This window comes from Caretta caretta, chromosome 5 (genome assembly GCF_965140235.1).
Source record: "Caretta caretta isolate rCarCar2 chromosome 5, rCarCar1.hap1, whole genome shotgun sequence".
Classification (NCBI taxonomy): domain Eukaryota; kingdom Metazoa; phylum Chordata; order Testudines; family Cheloniidae; genus Caretta; species Caretta caretta.
This window is the reverse complement of record NC_134210.1, coordinates 80,526,859-80,541,469: the sequence shown is the minus strand read 5'-3', so window position 1 is coordinate 80,541,469 and position 14,611 is coordinate 80,526,859. Positions and strand designations below refer to the sequence as shown.

The window sequence follows — 14,611 nt, the reverse complement described above, 5'->3', positions numbered from 1 at the left end:
CAAATATTACCTTCAGATTTTACATTTGTCTTCCTGTTTGAAGAGAAGCTAGGAATGCCAGAGTCCTTCATAGTAGCAGAAGGATTTGCAGAAAGGCTAATTTAACTCGTTTGCTCAGCTTTCGGCAAAGGTCATTGTGCCACTTCCTGTATCCTGTTTTCTAGTCCCATTCAAGTTTCCTATCAATTGTTGACAAGAAGTTTGTTGATGAAGGTACCCTGGGAGGACTATAAATCAATTAGTGAAGCAAATAAAAAGGTTATGAAAGCCATGCCATAAACTGTGATTTTTCCACTGTGTCACAAGCGTCTTAATTTTCAGTTAGCTTCATTGCAAAAAAAAAAGTTAATAATATTCATTTTCTTTGTATTTCCCTTCTCCCATTCCATTAGGTTTCAGTGGACTAGTTCAATAAAAGGATAAAGGAACACTATTCACTAGAAAACAGTTATTTAGGTACAATAATTTGTACTTTATGTCATATTATAATGGTGAGTGTAAATCTTCCTTTGAACCATATTTTATTAACGTTTTTTTTTCCACAGAGTTACATCAAAAGAGTCTATAAATAAGTGATGTGCTCTGCCTGCCAGCTCTTACATGCATACCAATTACCTCTATTGGTTTCAGGACACGTAGTCAGTACTTTAAACAACCCAGATAATATTGCAAACTGAAATATTCAACATCTCCATCTTGGTATGCTGTCAGCATGCAGAGAACAATTATAATTGGTAATCAGTTTCACTGCTGGTAAGTTGAGTGGCATGATGCATTTTATATCCATGCTTATGTCAAACTCAATTAACATTCTAACACAGTGTATTTCAAAGACACAGACCTAATCTGAAGGAACAATGCATTTTTTTATGTGAGAAATTCTTATATTCCATGAAGGGAACTTGAAGCACAAATACATTTATGAATACAATAACAGGCTGTTTTAGTTTCCAGAAGAAAAAGGAGAACATATATCTTTAGTTTCAAATACCCATTGTAAGTGGGGCTTTCAGAAAACATAAAACTATTGTGGTTTTTTTTCCTAAATACAATGTGCATTATGCACACCTTGGAATTGAAAAAGGTTAATTTAAATTTTTAAAAAAACTAAATTAAACTATTGAAGCAGGTGATTTGTCTTTCTTTCTTTAACAGTAATTCACAAGTATCACAGTGCCTTGTCAAATTCAACACAAAATGAATAGTAAAATAAAATCACAAATAAGAGAAAGAACAAAGTGTATTTGGATCAAATCTTAAAGCTGATAAAAGGAGATGAAAGCTGCAGTGGGCAGTGCTGAAATATGGTTCATTCTTCCTAACAAATCCCACTCTCACGTCACTCAAACCCCTTTGCAGACTCTCTGGTACTCCTCGAGTTCTTAACATCAGTTTATGGCTTGGAATAATGGATTAGCCCAGTAGCACAGGGTATACAAGTTGTAATGGATACAAGGTCTGTAGAAGTCTGTAGACACAGAAAACACTTCTTGTCAAGTAGTGTTCCACTCACAGTTGATTTCCTGTAGCCTTACATAGATGGCCAGTACTTGCCAATCTGCATGCTCTGTTGGAGGTGACAGCATTTCCATAACACGTCGTCTCTGCATGTGCACTGTTTTAGGCACTTACAGCATTATTTTCTTCACTTAATTGTCACGTACGCCCCTCCATATGGCACGGCAGCATTTGGCTTAGAGCTACGTGATAAAGGAACACACAAGTGAGCTGTTTTGTTTCCATTTTTGCAGCAGAATTTTTTAGCACATTATAAACTATCTGATAATTTTACTTCTCTGATAAAAGAAAGACCTTCAGCAGTATGATTCAGAGAGGACATGAAATGAGGCTGACCTCTGTCCTGTTTCTCCATTGAAAACACGCAAAAGTTGAGATGCTTAGCCATGCATTATCTGAACTATTTGAACCTCTCAGATCTGTAAAATGGGGCTAGAAGTCTCAAAGGACCAGCTATTTATGATATTTCTGGCCCAATGGAATTAAGGGCCATTTTTTTTCTCCTTTTCTCATCCCTACATGCCAGGCCTAAACAGCTTAATTTATTATGGGGTTGTTCGGACAAAAATCTTTCCCCAAGTTGTGGAGAAGCTACTGAGTTCCTTACAGTTATTACCTTCAACCTGGTGCAGCCACAGTAGTGTCCTCAGAATTTGCATTCCCCCTCTTTAAAAAAGGAGAGTACATTTGTGGATCAGCCAGCCTCACTGGCAAATCATCACATCACACCCCGCCCCCCACTCCCACCTCGTCCCCGAAGCTGAGTTTACCTGTAAACAGGGTGTGAATGGGCTCATCATATCCTGACCACTCCTATGCGAGCATAGGAGAATTGTGTTAGTTCCACAGTGGCCTGGGTCCAGATGTATAGGAGATGACACGATTTTCCTTCCAGTGAAGCGTTTCTTCAGAAAAACAGGAGAAGTTCATACTGGTAAAGGACTCACCACATCACTTCCTGTATTCTATGTTCTGGTCTATTTCAAGTTTCCTATCAGTCATTGACATGGAGTTTATTGATCATGCCCCTTTCACCCTGGAAGTAGAGGCAAGGCCATCAAGCCATCTGAAGGCAGTGTGGGATAGGACTCTAAAAGATCATGTCTTCTTGCAATTGAGGTAAGACCAGCTCCTAATGGAAGAAATATAAGAAAACCAGGAATCAGCACTACCTCCTTATTCCTATCCCACAGAATGGTGGCAACTTCTTTTCTCGTCCTCCCTCAAAGTTCAATTCTCTCTCCCATCTTGTTCTACATTCACACAGCCTTGTGGCAAGATAATTTCTTAACAAAGTATAGGGTATAATTGGTATGTTGATGACATGCAGTTGGCCATCTTGTCTCATTGACCATGAGGGTGCTGGTTTCTGCTCTGGAGGTATGCTTGGATAATATTGTTAGCTGGATGTATTAGAACTACTTTTTCTTTAATTCTTTGAATACAGAAACCAGAGGCAGAAATTGTTATGAAGATACTTTTTTTGTGTCCCTTATAGTTTAGAGGACTTGGAGGTTGCAAGTAAAGCTGGGCAAACAATTCAAACTAACAGTTTATTCCTTGGACTGAGCCTTTCTACTCATTTGAAAATTGTTCCTCAGAGACTGGGAAGCAAATTTCAGCCTATGGATTTCTCAGTTTGTTCACTGCAATTATTCCTCTGAGAATTTGATATTCACAATTTGTTTTCATAGCTGGGAAAACAGGTAAATAAATCATGTTATTGCTGCCCTTCCATGATTGGATGGCCTCATTTCTATCAACAGTTTCTTTCTGAACAGAATTACTTTTTTGATAATTAAATGAATCTTGGTTACAGTTCCAGAATTCACTTTCCGTGGATGTAGGGACAAAATTAGAAAGGCCAAGGCACAAAATGAGATTAAACTAGCTAGAGACATAAAGGGTAACAAAAAATGTTCTACAAATACATTAGAAGCAAGAAGAAGACCAAGGATGGGGCAAGCCTGTTATTCAATGGGGGGTGGGGAGACAATAACAGAAAATGTGGAAATGGCAGAAAAGCTAAATGATTTTTTTGGTTTGTTTGTTTTCACCAAAAAGTTTAGTAACAATTAGACATCTAACTTAATGAATGCCAGTGAAAATGAGGTAGGATCAGAGGCTAAACAACATGCTAAAAATTGCTTAGACAAGTTTGTGTTCAACTCACCAGGGCCTGATGAAATACATCCTAGAATACTCAAGGAGCTGACTGAGGAGATATTTGTGTCATTAGCGATTATCTTCAAAAAGTCATGGAAGACAGTGAGATACCAAAGGACTGGAAAGGGCAAATATAGTGCCAATCTATAAAAAGGGGAATAAGGACAATCTGGGGAATTACAGACTAGTCATCTTAATTTCAGTATCCAGAAAGATCATGGAGCAAATAATTAAGAAATCAGTTTGCAGACACCTAAAAGATAACATGGTGATAAGTAACAGCATGGATTTGTCAAGAACAAATCATGTCAAACCAAACTAATAGCTTTCTTTGCCTGGGTAACAAGCCTCCTGGATGAGGGAAAGTGATAAATGTGGCATATCTTAACTTTACTGTCGTGCATGACTTTCTCATAAACAAATTAGGAAAATACACCCTAGATGGACCCAGTATAAGGTCGGTACATAACTGCTTGGAAAACCATTCCCAGAGAGTAGATATCTGTGGTTCACAGTCAAGCTGGAAGGGCATATCAAGTGGGGTCCCGCAGGGATCAGTTCTAGGTTGTTTCTGGGCAATATCCTCATCAATGGTTTAGATAATGGCATACAGAGTACACTTATAATGGCAGTGATACCAAGTTGAGAGGGTTGCAAGTGCTTTGGAGGATAGGGTTAAAATTCAAAATAATCTGGACAAACTGGAGAAATGGTCTGAAGTAAACTGGATGAAATTCAATAATGATAAATGCAAAGTACTCCATTTTGGAAGGAACAATCAGTTGCATACATACAAAATGGGAAATGACTGTCTAGGAAGGAGTACAGCAGAAAGGGAGCTGGAGATCATAGTGCATCACAAGCTAAATGTGGTCAACAGTGTTACAAAAAAACAAACATCATTCTGGTATCCTTCTGGCATCATAATGTCCTGTCTCACACATCATTCTGGGATGTATTAAAAGGACTGTTGTAAACAAGACACAGGGAGTAATTCTTTTACTCTACTCCGCGTTGATTAGGCCTCACCTGGAGTATTGTGTCCAATTCTGGGAGCCACATTTCAGGAAAGATTTGGACAAACTGGAGAAAGTCCATAGAAGAGCAACAAAAAAGATTAATGGTCTAAAAAAACATAACCTATGAGGGAAAATTGAAAAAACTTGGTTTGTTTAGGCTGGAGAAGAGAAGACTGAGCGGGGACATGATAACAGTTTTCAAGTACATAAACAGTTGTTACAAGGAGGAAGGAGAAAAATTGTACTCTTCAACCTCTGAGAAGAAAAATTGTTCTCTTTAACCTCTGAGGATAGGAGGATAAGAACCAATGGGCTTAAATTTCAGCAAGGGCAGTTTAGATTGTCAGGGCAGTTAAGCACTGGAATAAATTGCCTAGGGACGTTGTGGAATCTCCTTCATTGGAAATTTTTAAGAGCAGGTTAGACAAACACCTGTCAGGGATGGTCTAGATAATACTTAGTCCTGCCTTGACTGCAAGGGACTGGACTAGAAGCCCTCTTGAAGTCCCTTCCAGTCCTTCGGTTCTATGAATATTCACATTTACAAGTCCTTAAAAGTAAGATTTAATACTCTTTACTCTCTTTGAATAGGTACTTTATATCATGAGCAGTCCCTCTGAAATCTATGGAATGTAAGGTACTACTAAACCAAGTAGTGGTGGCATTGCTAGGCCTATATCTTCAAATAATTTCTCACTTAACACAGCTGTGGATAAGGTTAATAATCTAGGTGTCACTCTACTTCTGTGAAAAGCCATGTGTTCAACAAGGTAAGACACCTTTGTTAAGTAACAGCATTTACGCAGGCTGTACTCTTTTTTTATCCCATGACTAACTTGCAACAATGGTGCAGGGCGTGGTGCAACCATGAAGTTGATTACTGTAATGCAATGCAAAGGGAGCTTGTGTTTACTGTGTATGACCTATGTTGATCCCATGTTATTACAAACAACCTCTTTCTTTGACTTTTTCCCCTTCTACCGTGAAAACTGGAATAGTTGTATCCAGATTAAATCTATTGAATTTTATACAATTATCAATGAACAAAGAACCTTGATGAAGGTGATGGCAGGATATTTTAGAAATAAAATTAATTTACGATTATTATGAAACTATAGCATCTCAGACATCATATACCTTAGTCTTGAACTGAAACTTTTTTACCATGGTGTAAGTAATCTGCAGCCTTATTCATTTTCCTCATCTTTCATTTCCTTTTTGTTTTTTATCACTGCCTGAATTCACAGAAAATAATAGTTCTTATTAAAACAATGGAAAAGAAAGCATTCTAATAGAATCTATGTGTCTTTGATGTTCCAATGATTTATTATTTGCAGATCCATTTCAAATCTGAAGTTTGAGACACTGATTTATTCTTTCAGTATCATGATATCTGGCTTTTCAATGGGCACAACACAGTCCTAATCTTCTTTGTAAATAGCATGTCTGCATGAAAGAAAAGTGTGTTCACTTTCCATAGATATTCATATAATAAAGATTTTACTGGTCCAAATATTTGTAGAAACCAAAGTTCAAATCTGAATTTGGAAATATTTGAAATATTGGAAATATTTATGGGAAAAGAACATTCAATTTACCAATCTGAAAACTTGCTCCAAAGATGGTTGCACGTTCATTCACTCAGAAAATAGAAACAATACCATATAACTTCTCTGAAGAATCCCAATTAAACCAACGTAACTCAAATGTTTAAATGTTGATATCAAATACTCACAATGAGCTATCCATGGTTAAATCAGAAATAGATTTTTAATATGGGGAATAAATACTGTTGCCCCTTTTTGACCCAAATGGCTAGTCAATGCTTAGGCAATGGGGGTGTTTCATTTGGAAGTAGAAACTGGTAGTCTGGTATTTTCTTTGATGGATTCTTGTTTATTTACAACTAATGTATAAAGTCCTGTTCCTCCAAATGCAGGAAAAAACAGGTTCTTAACTTATAGCCCCAGAGCATCTCAAGCCAACACCAGACCTAAAAGTGCTCTCGTTAGGTTTTATTCCAGAGTCATGCTGTCAAAGACAAGGACATGGGTGGGCAGGCCTACTGCAGGAGTGAGTAGGTCAGGAATAGATGCCCACAGTCAGATTTGGAGTCAGAGCCAGAGTCAGAAATTGGAGCTGAGGGTCAGAGCTGGGTTATATGGAGCAAGGCAAGTCAGGAACAGGATTGCAGTTCAGCCACTCCATGGGCCCTGCTTCAGCCCATTATTGAACCATGCTCCTTACACAGACTATCTATCATATAGAATCTGAGTGTCTGGCAATCTTTAATGGATTTATTCTCACAACCCTCCTGTGAGGTAGGGAAGTACGTTTTTACAGATGGGGAACGGAGTCAGAGAGAAACTAAACAACTTGCTCAAGGTCACAGAGGAAGTATATGGCAAAGCAGGAAATGGAACCCAGGTCTCCCAGTTAGCATCCTAGCCTCTGGACCATCCCTCCTCTGTTCTTCTCCTGGGCTCTGTATAGCTGTGGATTCCATGTCTTTTTCCCATGCCTATTTCCCAAAACTTAAAAACACAATGGCCTGTTTAGAGTGAGGACATAAAAAGAACCTCCCATGTGGATGGTACTAACTCTGGTTTAATCATTCTCTATCAGTATAGACCCATTGTGCACATCCAAAAATAGGCAGCCAAAAAAGGAGGCAACCAAAATTACTGACCACTTTGGAAAATGCTGGCTTTGATCTTTGCTCCCAATAATTATCTTCAGGCCAGCTCTTTAGGTTCATTAGGAGGTCAAACATTTGTTTTTAAGTGTGGATTTCCAAGCAGAATAGTCAGCTCAAAGACAGACTTGCCTTGTTGCATTGGAAATGTACATGCAAAGATTATGATCTCCATTATGAGTATTAGAGTCAATGTAGCATAAGAAATGGGTTCTTCAGTATGGGGCTTTTTTTCAAAATTAACTATGTAAGAATATTAATCAGCCAGCAACATAGTCTTGCATAAACAAGCACACTGAAAGCATTTTAGCAAAGCCCACCTAATTAGCTTTGAGCAGTGGCATTGACTAGAAACACTTCTTAAGCACGGCTGCCAAAGTGTGCATGGGGAGTACAGTAGTCATTATAACCAGGCAGTGGCATCTCTGGGACTATACAACTTTGCTGAACCCTGGGAAGTCAGTTATATCAGCCTGCTAAGCAGTTTATGTCCTGTCACACACATCTGTGTTTACTACTATCAGATACTCCCAGATGTTCATATTGCCTATGTTTGATGGTCATTCTGGGACCCTCATGATGATGAGAAGCAAGTTATTAGAGAACTACAATTCCTCACTGAAGATAGATCAAGGACTGTCTTTAAGATTGGGATATTGGAGGGATATAAGTGAAGGATTGTACACTAACAAGTATAAAAAGAAAATTAATTTGGTAACCTTAATTAATGCTCTTTATATAGCCTCCCTCGCCCCCTCCTTATTTTCATAAATACAGTGATATTTTTAAATGTGAATTTTAATGCTCATGAAAGTGAGGAACTGATCACACTGCCTGGAACTAGGCAGAGTGCATCAGGAACTGTTTAAGGTTCCATACACAACTCTTCTAGTTAATTACCTTCAAACCTGACCTGCAATATCCCAGCTATCACAGTTCCGTCTCTCTCCTGAAATGACTCTGCCAACAGTGCTAAATTGTACAATGGTTTTGTCATTTTGCAAATCTGATGAAACCACCAAGCACATTTTCAAGAGTTTTGAAATGAGTCCTTCCACATGTTGCGATATGTAAATACTCACGTATTCTTTGTCCACTACCAGCTAAAGCTACTATATCCCCACAGTGCAAACATACATGTAAGGAGTTCCAGTGAACACAATAGGAATACTTGTGTGTAAAGTTACTCACCTGTATACGTGTCTGCACGATCAGGATATAAAAATTACCTACTTTTCACTTGTTATCTGGTCAGTTATTCACAGACATCTGAATTGGTTGTTCATTATTCAAATAAGCCTCCAGAGGAATATACGCACCAAGTGTTGTCTAACAGAAAATTTAAAAGACTATGTTCATACAGGTAATATATTTTTTACAAACTGTAAAGCATTGGGTTACTAGGTATTTGACTTCATTATTTATAAAATGGATCCAAACATACCAAGATTCAAAGGCCAGAAGGGATCACTGTGATCATCTTGTCTGATCTCCTCCAGTATTATTCCTAGAGCCAGGACGGCTCCAGGCACCAGCAAAGCAAGCACGTGCTTCAGGTGGCACATTTCCAGGGGCGGTATTCCGGCCATCCTTTTTTTTTCCCCCTGCCCCCGCTCAGTCAACCAATGAGCTCCTGCATAGGGAGCGGGGGCGATGCAGCTCCTCTCCCCCTGCCTGCCCCTGCTGTACTTGTCACAATGGGTGGAGGAGCCAGAGCTGAGCGGAGGCCGGGATCGAGGCAGGACCCGCGGCCGGTAAGGGACCTGCTGCCCCGGGCGGTTCAGCGCTGGGTGGGCACCCCTGGTCCACCCCACTCCCCGCAGCTGACCTGCCCCCCCTCAGCCGCTCTGTCGGTTACTGTCCCCTCTGTGGGGGGTGGGGCCGGATCTGAGATTGGGCTGGGGGCCCACGGGTGGGATGTACAGCCCCGAGCACCTCACTCCAAACATTGCTATAGCATTATGCATGCTTTTAACATTACCAGTAGCAGTGGCTTCTAGTCAGCGCAGTTCTCAAAACTGAAATTACTAAAAAATTATTTGAGGTCTACCATGTCTCAAAATCATTTGTCAGGACTTGCATTAATTTCAATTGAAAGTACCATTGCAAAAAAATTAGATTTCAGTGAATTATTAAAAGACTATGCAAGTATAAAAAGCAGAAAAATTCGGTTCATATAAATTCTTTTAGTTTATGAGAAACTGGGCACACTGGAAGACACTAACGTTTTTCATTACAGTGTATAGTTGAACCCAAATTGTTTGTAATTGTGATTTTGTTAAAATTAAATGAGTACACTAGTAGGAAATTGTTTTTTTTCACTAATTACAAATTCTGTTTTCATTTTTTTATTTTAAACAGTAAAAAACAAAACAAAACAAAAACATTGCAAAGTGCAAACATGTGTAAAAGCTAAAAAAAAGTGTGTGGGGGGGGGATTTTTTTTTTGCTTGGGGCAGCAAAAAACCTAGAGCCGGCCCTGCCTAGAGTATATCTTCATCAGTGATGTAGAATCCACCATGACCCTTGGTAAATAAAAGACTTTCAGAAAGTGCCCATGCGATTTTTTGTATTCATTTTTGTACTTGAAATGAGTAGCTCTGCAATACCCATAGTCTATTACTAGTGGCTTCTGAGAGTGCTACCAAATGTCTGCAGGTACAGCATTATTTTATCCTGGCACTTTATTCTTAGAACTGTCTTCTGGGAATCATACCTTTAGCCAATCAGCATTTCTGACATTAAAACATTCTTGAAGCTCACTTTCCAGGACTTAATTTGTAGGAATAACATGTTGGTGTCACTGTGGGTGTGTCTTACCAAAGACTAACAAACATCCTATCTCACACAGAGTGGTGGGTACCACAGGATTACAGGTATATGAATCCTAGTCAGCTACTTTGATTGCTACTGTAATCTTTTCTCTAAGGGCTACATTCTGATCTCATTTACACTGTAAATCAAGAGAAATTCCACAGAAGCCATTACAGTTACTATAGATTTAAACTGGCTTATATATGAGCAAAATTTGGTCCAATGGATTTATGCGACTATGAGAGCAAAATCATGTCTGTAGGAATCGACATTAATATTCTAAGCCACCACATTCTCCCCCACCCCGCCTGACGTACATAGTTATAGTTGTAATTAGACATCGTGAAAAAAAGCAAACATTTAATGAAGATTTTTGGTAGTAGTTTATTGAAAACCACATTTTTGAGATAAATGATTGAAAACACAAAATTTAGGAAAAAAATTACCAGCTCTAGTTGTGACTCATAAAAAGGCACATTAAATAGCTTTAAAATCACAAGGTTAGGGGAGAGCTAGCTAATTGTGAACCAAAGAAATTGTATGGTCAATTTTTTCCTTATTTAAAAAGACTCAAATGAGAAATTTAGGGGGAAAAAACCCAAACAACAAACTCACAGCACAATTTAAGGGTTTTCCTAACACAAGTAAGCATTAAAGCTTATCTCCCAGAACTCACTGTGAGAGAAAAGTTCTCACCTGCTCCTCTGAGTCCTCCCCCCAGCCTAGGTGCCTGGGCTCTTATACTACCTAGCTGCTAAACTCTGACTTCACCCGGAAGAGATAAAGCTTCTTAACTTGGAAAAATACCCATTTACTGACACGGGATATAAACTGAGCAACTAACTTGCCACGTCTACTGGTTTTCCCCAAAGGAAAAGCACATTTGCAATTCCCCTCATAAGAGAAGAGGCACAATTCAGATTTAGTAAAGACAGAGGGAATTCTTTATTCAGGTGTCAGAGTAACAGCCGTGTTAGTCTGTATTCACAAAAAGAAAAGGAGTACTTGTGGCACCTTAGAGACTAACCAATTTATTTGAGCATAAGCTTTCGTGAGCTACAGCTCACTTCATCGGATGTAGCTCACGAAAGCTTATGCTCAAATAAATTGGTTAGTCTCTAAGGTGCCACAAGTACTCCTTTTCTTTTTTTTATTCAGATGGTAGCCACACAGACACTTGCTCTCCCTCTTTGTCTAGGCCATAGGCTGGAGAACACAGCTTGTGCTGCACAGTGATACCAAACAGGGTCTGCCTAAATCTTGGCCTAGGTTAAACAGTCACGAAATGGCTTGCTGACTGCACTGCAACCTCCTCTACAAAATCTTTGATCCTGCTTTGAGCATTTCACAGCCATGAGCTTCTGCAGGAATTTAAACCACTTAGATGTTAGCATGTTGTTTGGGTCAGAGCAGCTGATACTCATCAAAGAATAGGTGAGGTAGGCCAAATAAGTGTGGATCATCAGAGTAATTAATCACCCCAGATGAACAGGCAAAAGCAATTTTAAAAATCACAATGCTGAATTACACCAATTACAAACACACATCTGAAAGCAATATGGCTACCTGTCTCCTAAACTACATTTCCCATAACACCAGTGGCTTATGGTCAAGGGTTGAAGCCTCTTCCCAGCTTTAAAAGTGCCTTCTTGGAAGAGTTCCTACCTTGTGTTTTGTATGGTAGATACTAAGGGCAGGCAATGTTACCTGTGCATCTACTAGCCATGTTGTTGTATAAGAAGTTTCCACACAAGCAGCTTCAACATCAGCATAGCAAGGTACCTTTCTGACAACTGATGCATTGTTTCTGATAAATACTAGATCTAGCATATAATCAGGAATGCTCTATTGTGAAAATCAAAACCTTTAATTCTAATTATCAAGTTATGTGAAATATAGAGAGAATAACAAAAACACTAAATGTTAAAATCTCTGTTCTGCTTTCTTCTCAGTTTAGTACCTAATAGCTTAGTCCTGCAACTGTTAGTTGTGGAATTTAACAATTAAGCTGAGCTTAATTCTTCTTTCATACCAGAATAACTCAGGAGCAACTCCACTGAAGTCATAGAAATTACACCCCTACAAAACAATGATTGAGTCCAATATTGCCTCTACTGGGATTATTCATGTGAATAAGAAATACTGCTAAAAGAAAAAACTTAAAGGTTTGGGCCCTACGTTTTAAGAACCCACTTTTGCACATAAATGTCATAGTCTTCTGTGGTTCAGATGAATATTTTAATGCTCACCTCACTACATACTTGCAAGGTGATGCTTTCATCCTTTTTGCACTGGATGGGAAAAAGGTGACTAGGGCAGTGGAATTCATGAATGTATTGCTAAAATGACTTCCTGATTTGAATATCTTTCTACTAAAGCCACAAAAATTTGGAGTTGAATATGAATGAGCTTATTCAACTTGCTGTTTGTTGATATATGACAGGATCTATACTGCTTGAATCAATTTCTTTCTTTCTTTTTTTCTTATGAAAGGGGATTAGCAAGTTTTGCTTTCCCTATTTGTCTGTAGCCTTATTTTGCTTTACAAATGTTTCTTTGGGTATTGTCAGAGCTGTTTTTTTTTTTTCTTTGCTTTGTATCGTATACATGCATTGTGGACACGCTACAAAGAAGTTGTTTACATTACCCTGTGTGATAATGATAGATTGTTTATTTTGACATTTTGTGAAAGTTATAAATATATACATAGCTTTTTAGAATGGGTTGTCGGTCAAAATGGTGACAAATGGCTGCTGATTTGTCAACTGTTGAAATAATAAATGTGTTTATCACCTCTTCATTTCAGTACAATAGAACTATGGAATGAGAATAATGGAATTGTTTGGAATGCATTAAGAACTATACCTGTAGTATGATATTTTTGTGTGCATGCATAGCTACGTCATATGGAGATATTGGGTTTAATTTTCAGATGTACCTATAGCCTCCATTGTGCAAACACTTGTGCTTAACTCTACTACCGCGAGTGCTTCTATTAACTTCAATGAGACTAGTCATAAGAGAGATGATATGATAGCGTATATTATCATGAGTAGATTTCTAGCCCATTTACAAAGTATCATTATCACAATTTTTCAGACAGGGAATCTAGGCCTATAGAGAAGTGATTGGTCCAAGGTCACCCAGCAAGATAATGGCAGATCTGGGAATAGAATCTGGGTCTCCAGAGTTCCAGTTTAGTGTGCCGTCCCTTAGTACACACTCCTCTACTCACTAATTGCATACATTTGTTTGCAGGATCAGTGCCTAAATGACTCAGTCTTTCAACCATTTAAGTGCTGTTCAAAATTGTGCCCATGGCTACAAATTAAGGCCTCTACCCTGAATTTGGATCCATGCAGGCAGATCCAATGGAGCTCCATTGATCCCAGGGGTTTCCTTACATGGATCTGGCTGCAGCTTTGGCGCATGATATGCTACTTCAGAGAGAGATGGCTTTATGGAAAATAAGAAATAACCTTACCTTTAAAAGATTTCATTTAAAATGTTTCTGATCGGCCCAGTTCTTGTGAAGCATGTTTCACAAATCTTGAAAGAATTTACAACAGAGACTGCATACGTCTATTTGGTAATTTCGGATTAAAACTGTGTTTGAAAACAATGTTGCTCTTACGAAATATGCCTTTTCCACTGATCAAGTGATGCTATAGTTCTATTCATTGAATTTACTAACATTTAGAGAGTAGAACAACAGACTCTCATTTCAGAGAATAGCTCCATAATTTCATGCACCTACCATAAAAACAAGCAAATTGACACCCTGCCAGGAGTAGCCAGAGGAGATCTTAGAAGGGAGTTCATAACGATACTGTTGCCATATTGCATGCCTGTAAATAATTCATTAAGTCAACCACCCTTTTGTTTTAAGCAAACATGAGCAGATGCCTTTTTAAATTGGATGCAGACAACAGTTTTCCGCACGTGATTGTAATATGACACTTAAAGAGTAACATTTTTGTCTTATTGATTTTTGTAGTGTTATTGACTCTGTTAATTCACAGTGATTACTGCTGTTAACCAATGAGAGACTAGATGGGTTTCTTCTCACACACCTCCCCCCCATTTTTATTGTTTTCATTGTTTTGTGTGGGTGCTAAATTTCATAGTGAAACGTAGCAATGCAGAAGCTAACAAAATTAATTCATAAGCAATTAAGTAAACTAAGGAGGTTTTCATGGTCCCGAAATCTTAGCATTATTTGTATAATATGAAACTTGCTATTCAGACATTTTTAGCCCTGTTTCTGAAATCTTTTTACTTTCGTGTTTGGAAAATAACTGCATAGGAATAGCCTATTAATTGATATGAAACCATAACCGTTACAGGGGATGGAGGGGAAGGTTACGGTAGTATTTGCAAAACTGACTCCTTACTATGC

The 14,611-nt window shown here is 38.4% G+C and overlaps 1 long non-coding RNA gene across 1 annotated transcript in view; it reads right to left on the bottom strand.

Annotated features, from left to right (window-relative positions):
- Window positions 1–1,254: 1,254 nt before the first annotated feature.
- LOC142072022 (uncharacterized) overlaps window positions 1,255–14,611 on the bottom strand; it is a 35,379-nt gene continuing 22,022 nt past the window's right edge. The window contains exons 2-3 of the long non-coding RNA XR_012668304.1: window positions 2,289–2,650; window positions 1,255–1,700 (exon numbers count right to left, since the gene is read on the bottom strand). This is a non-coding gene — a long non-coding RNA (uncharacterized LOC142072022). The remainder of the gene's footprint in view (window positions 1,701–2,288; window positions 2,651–14,611) is intronic.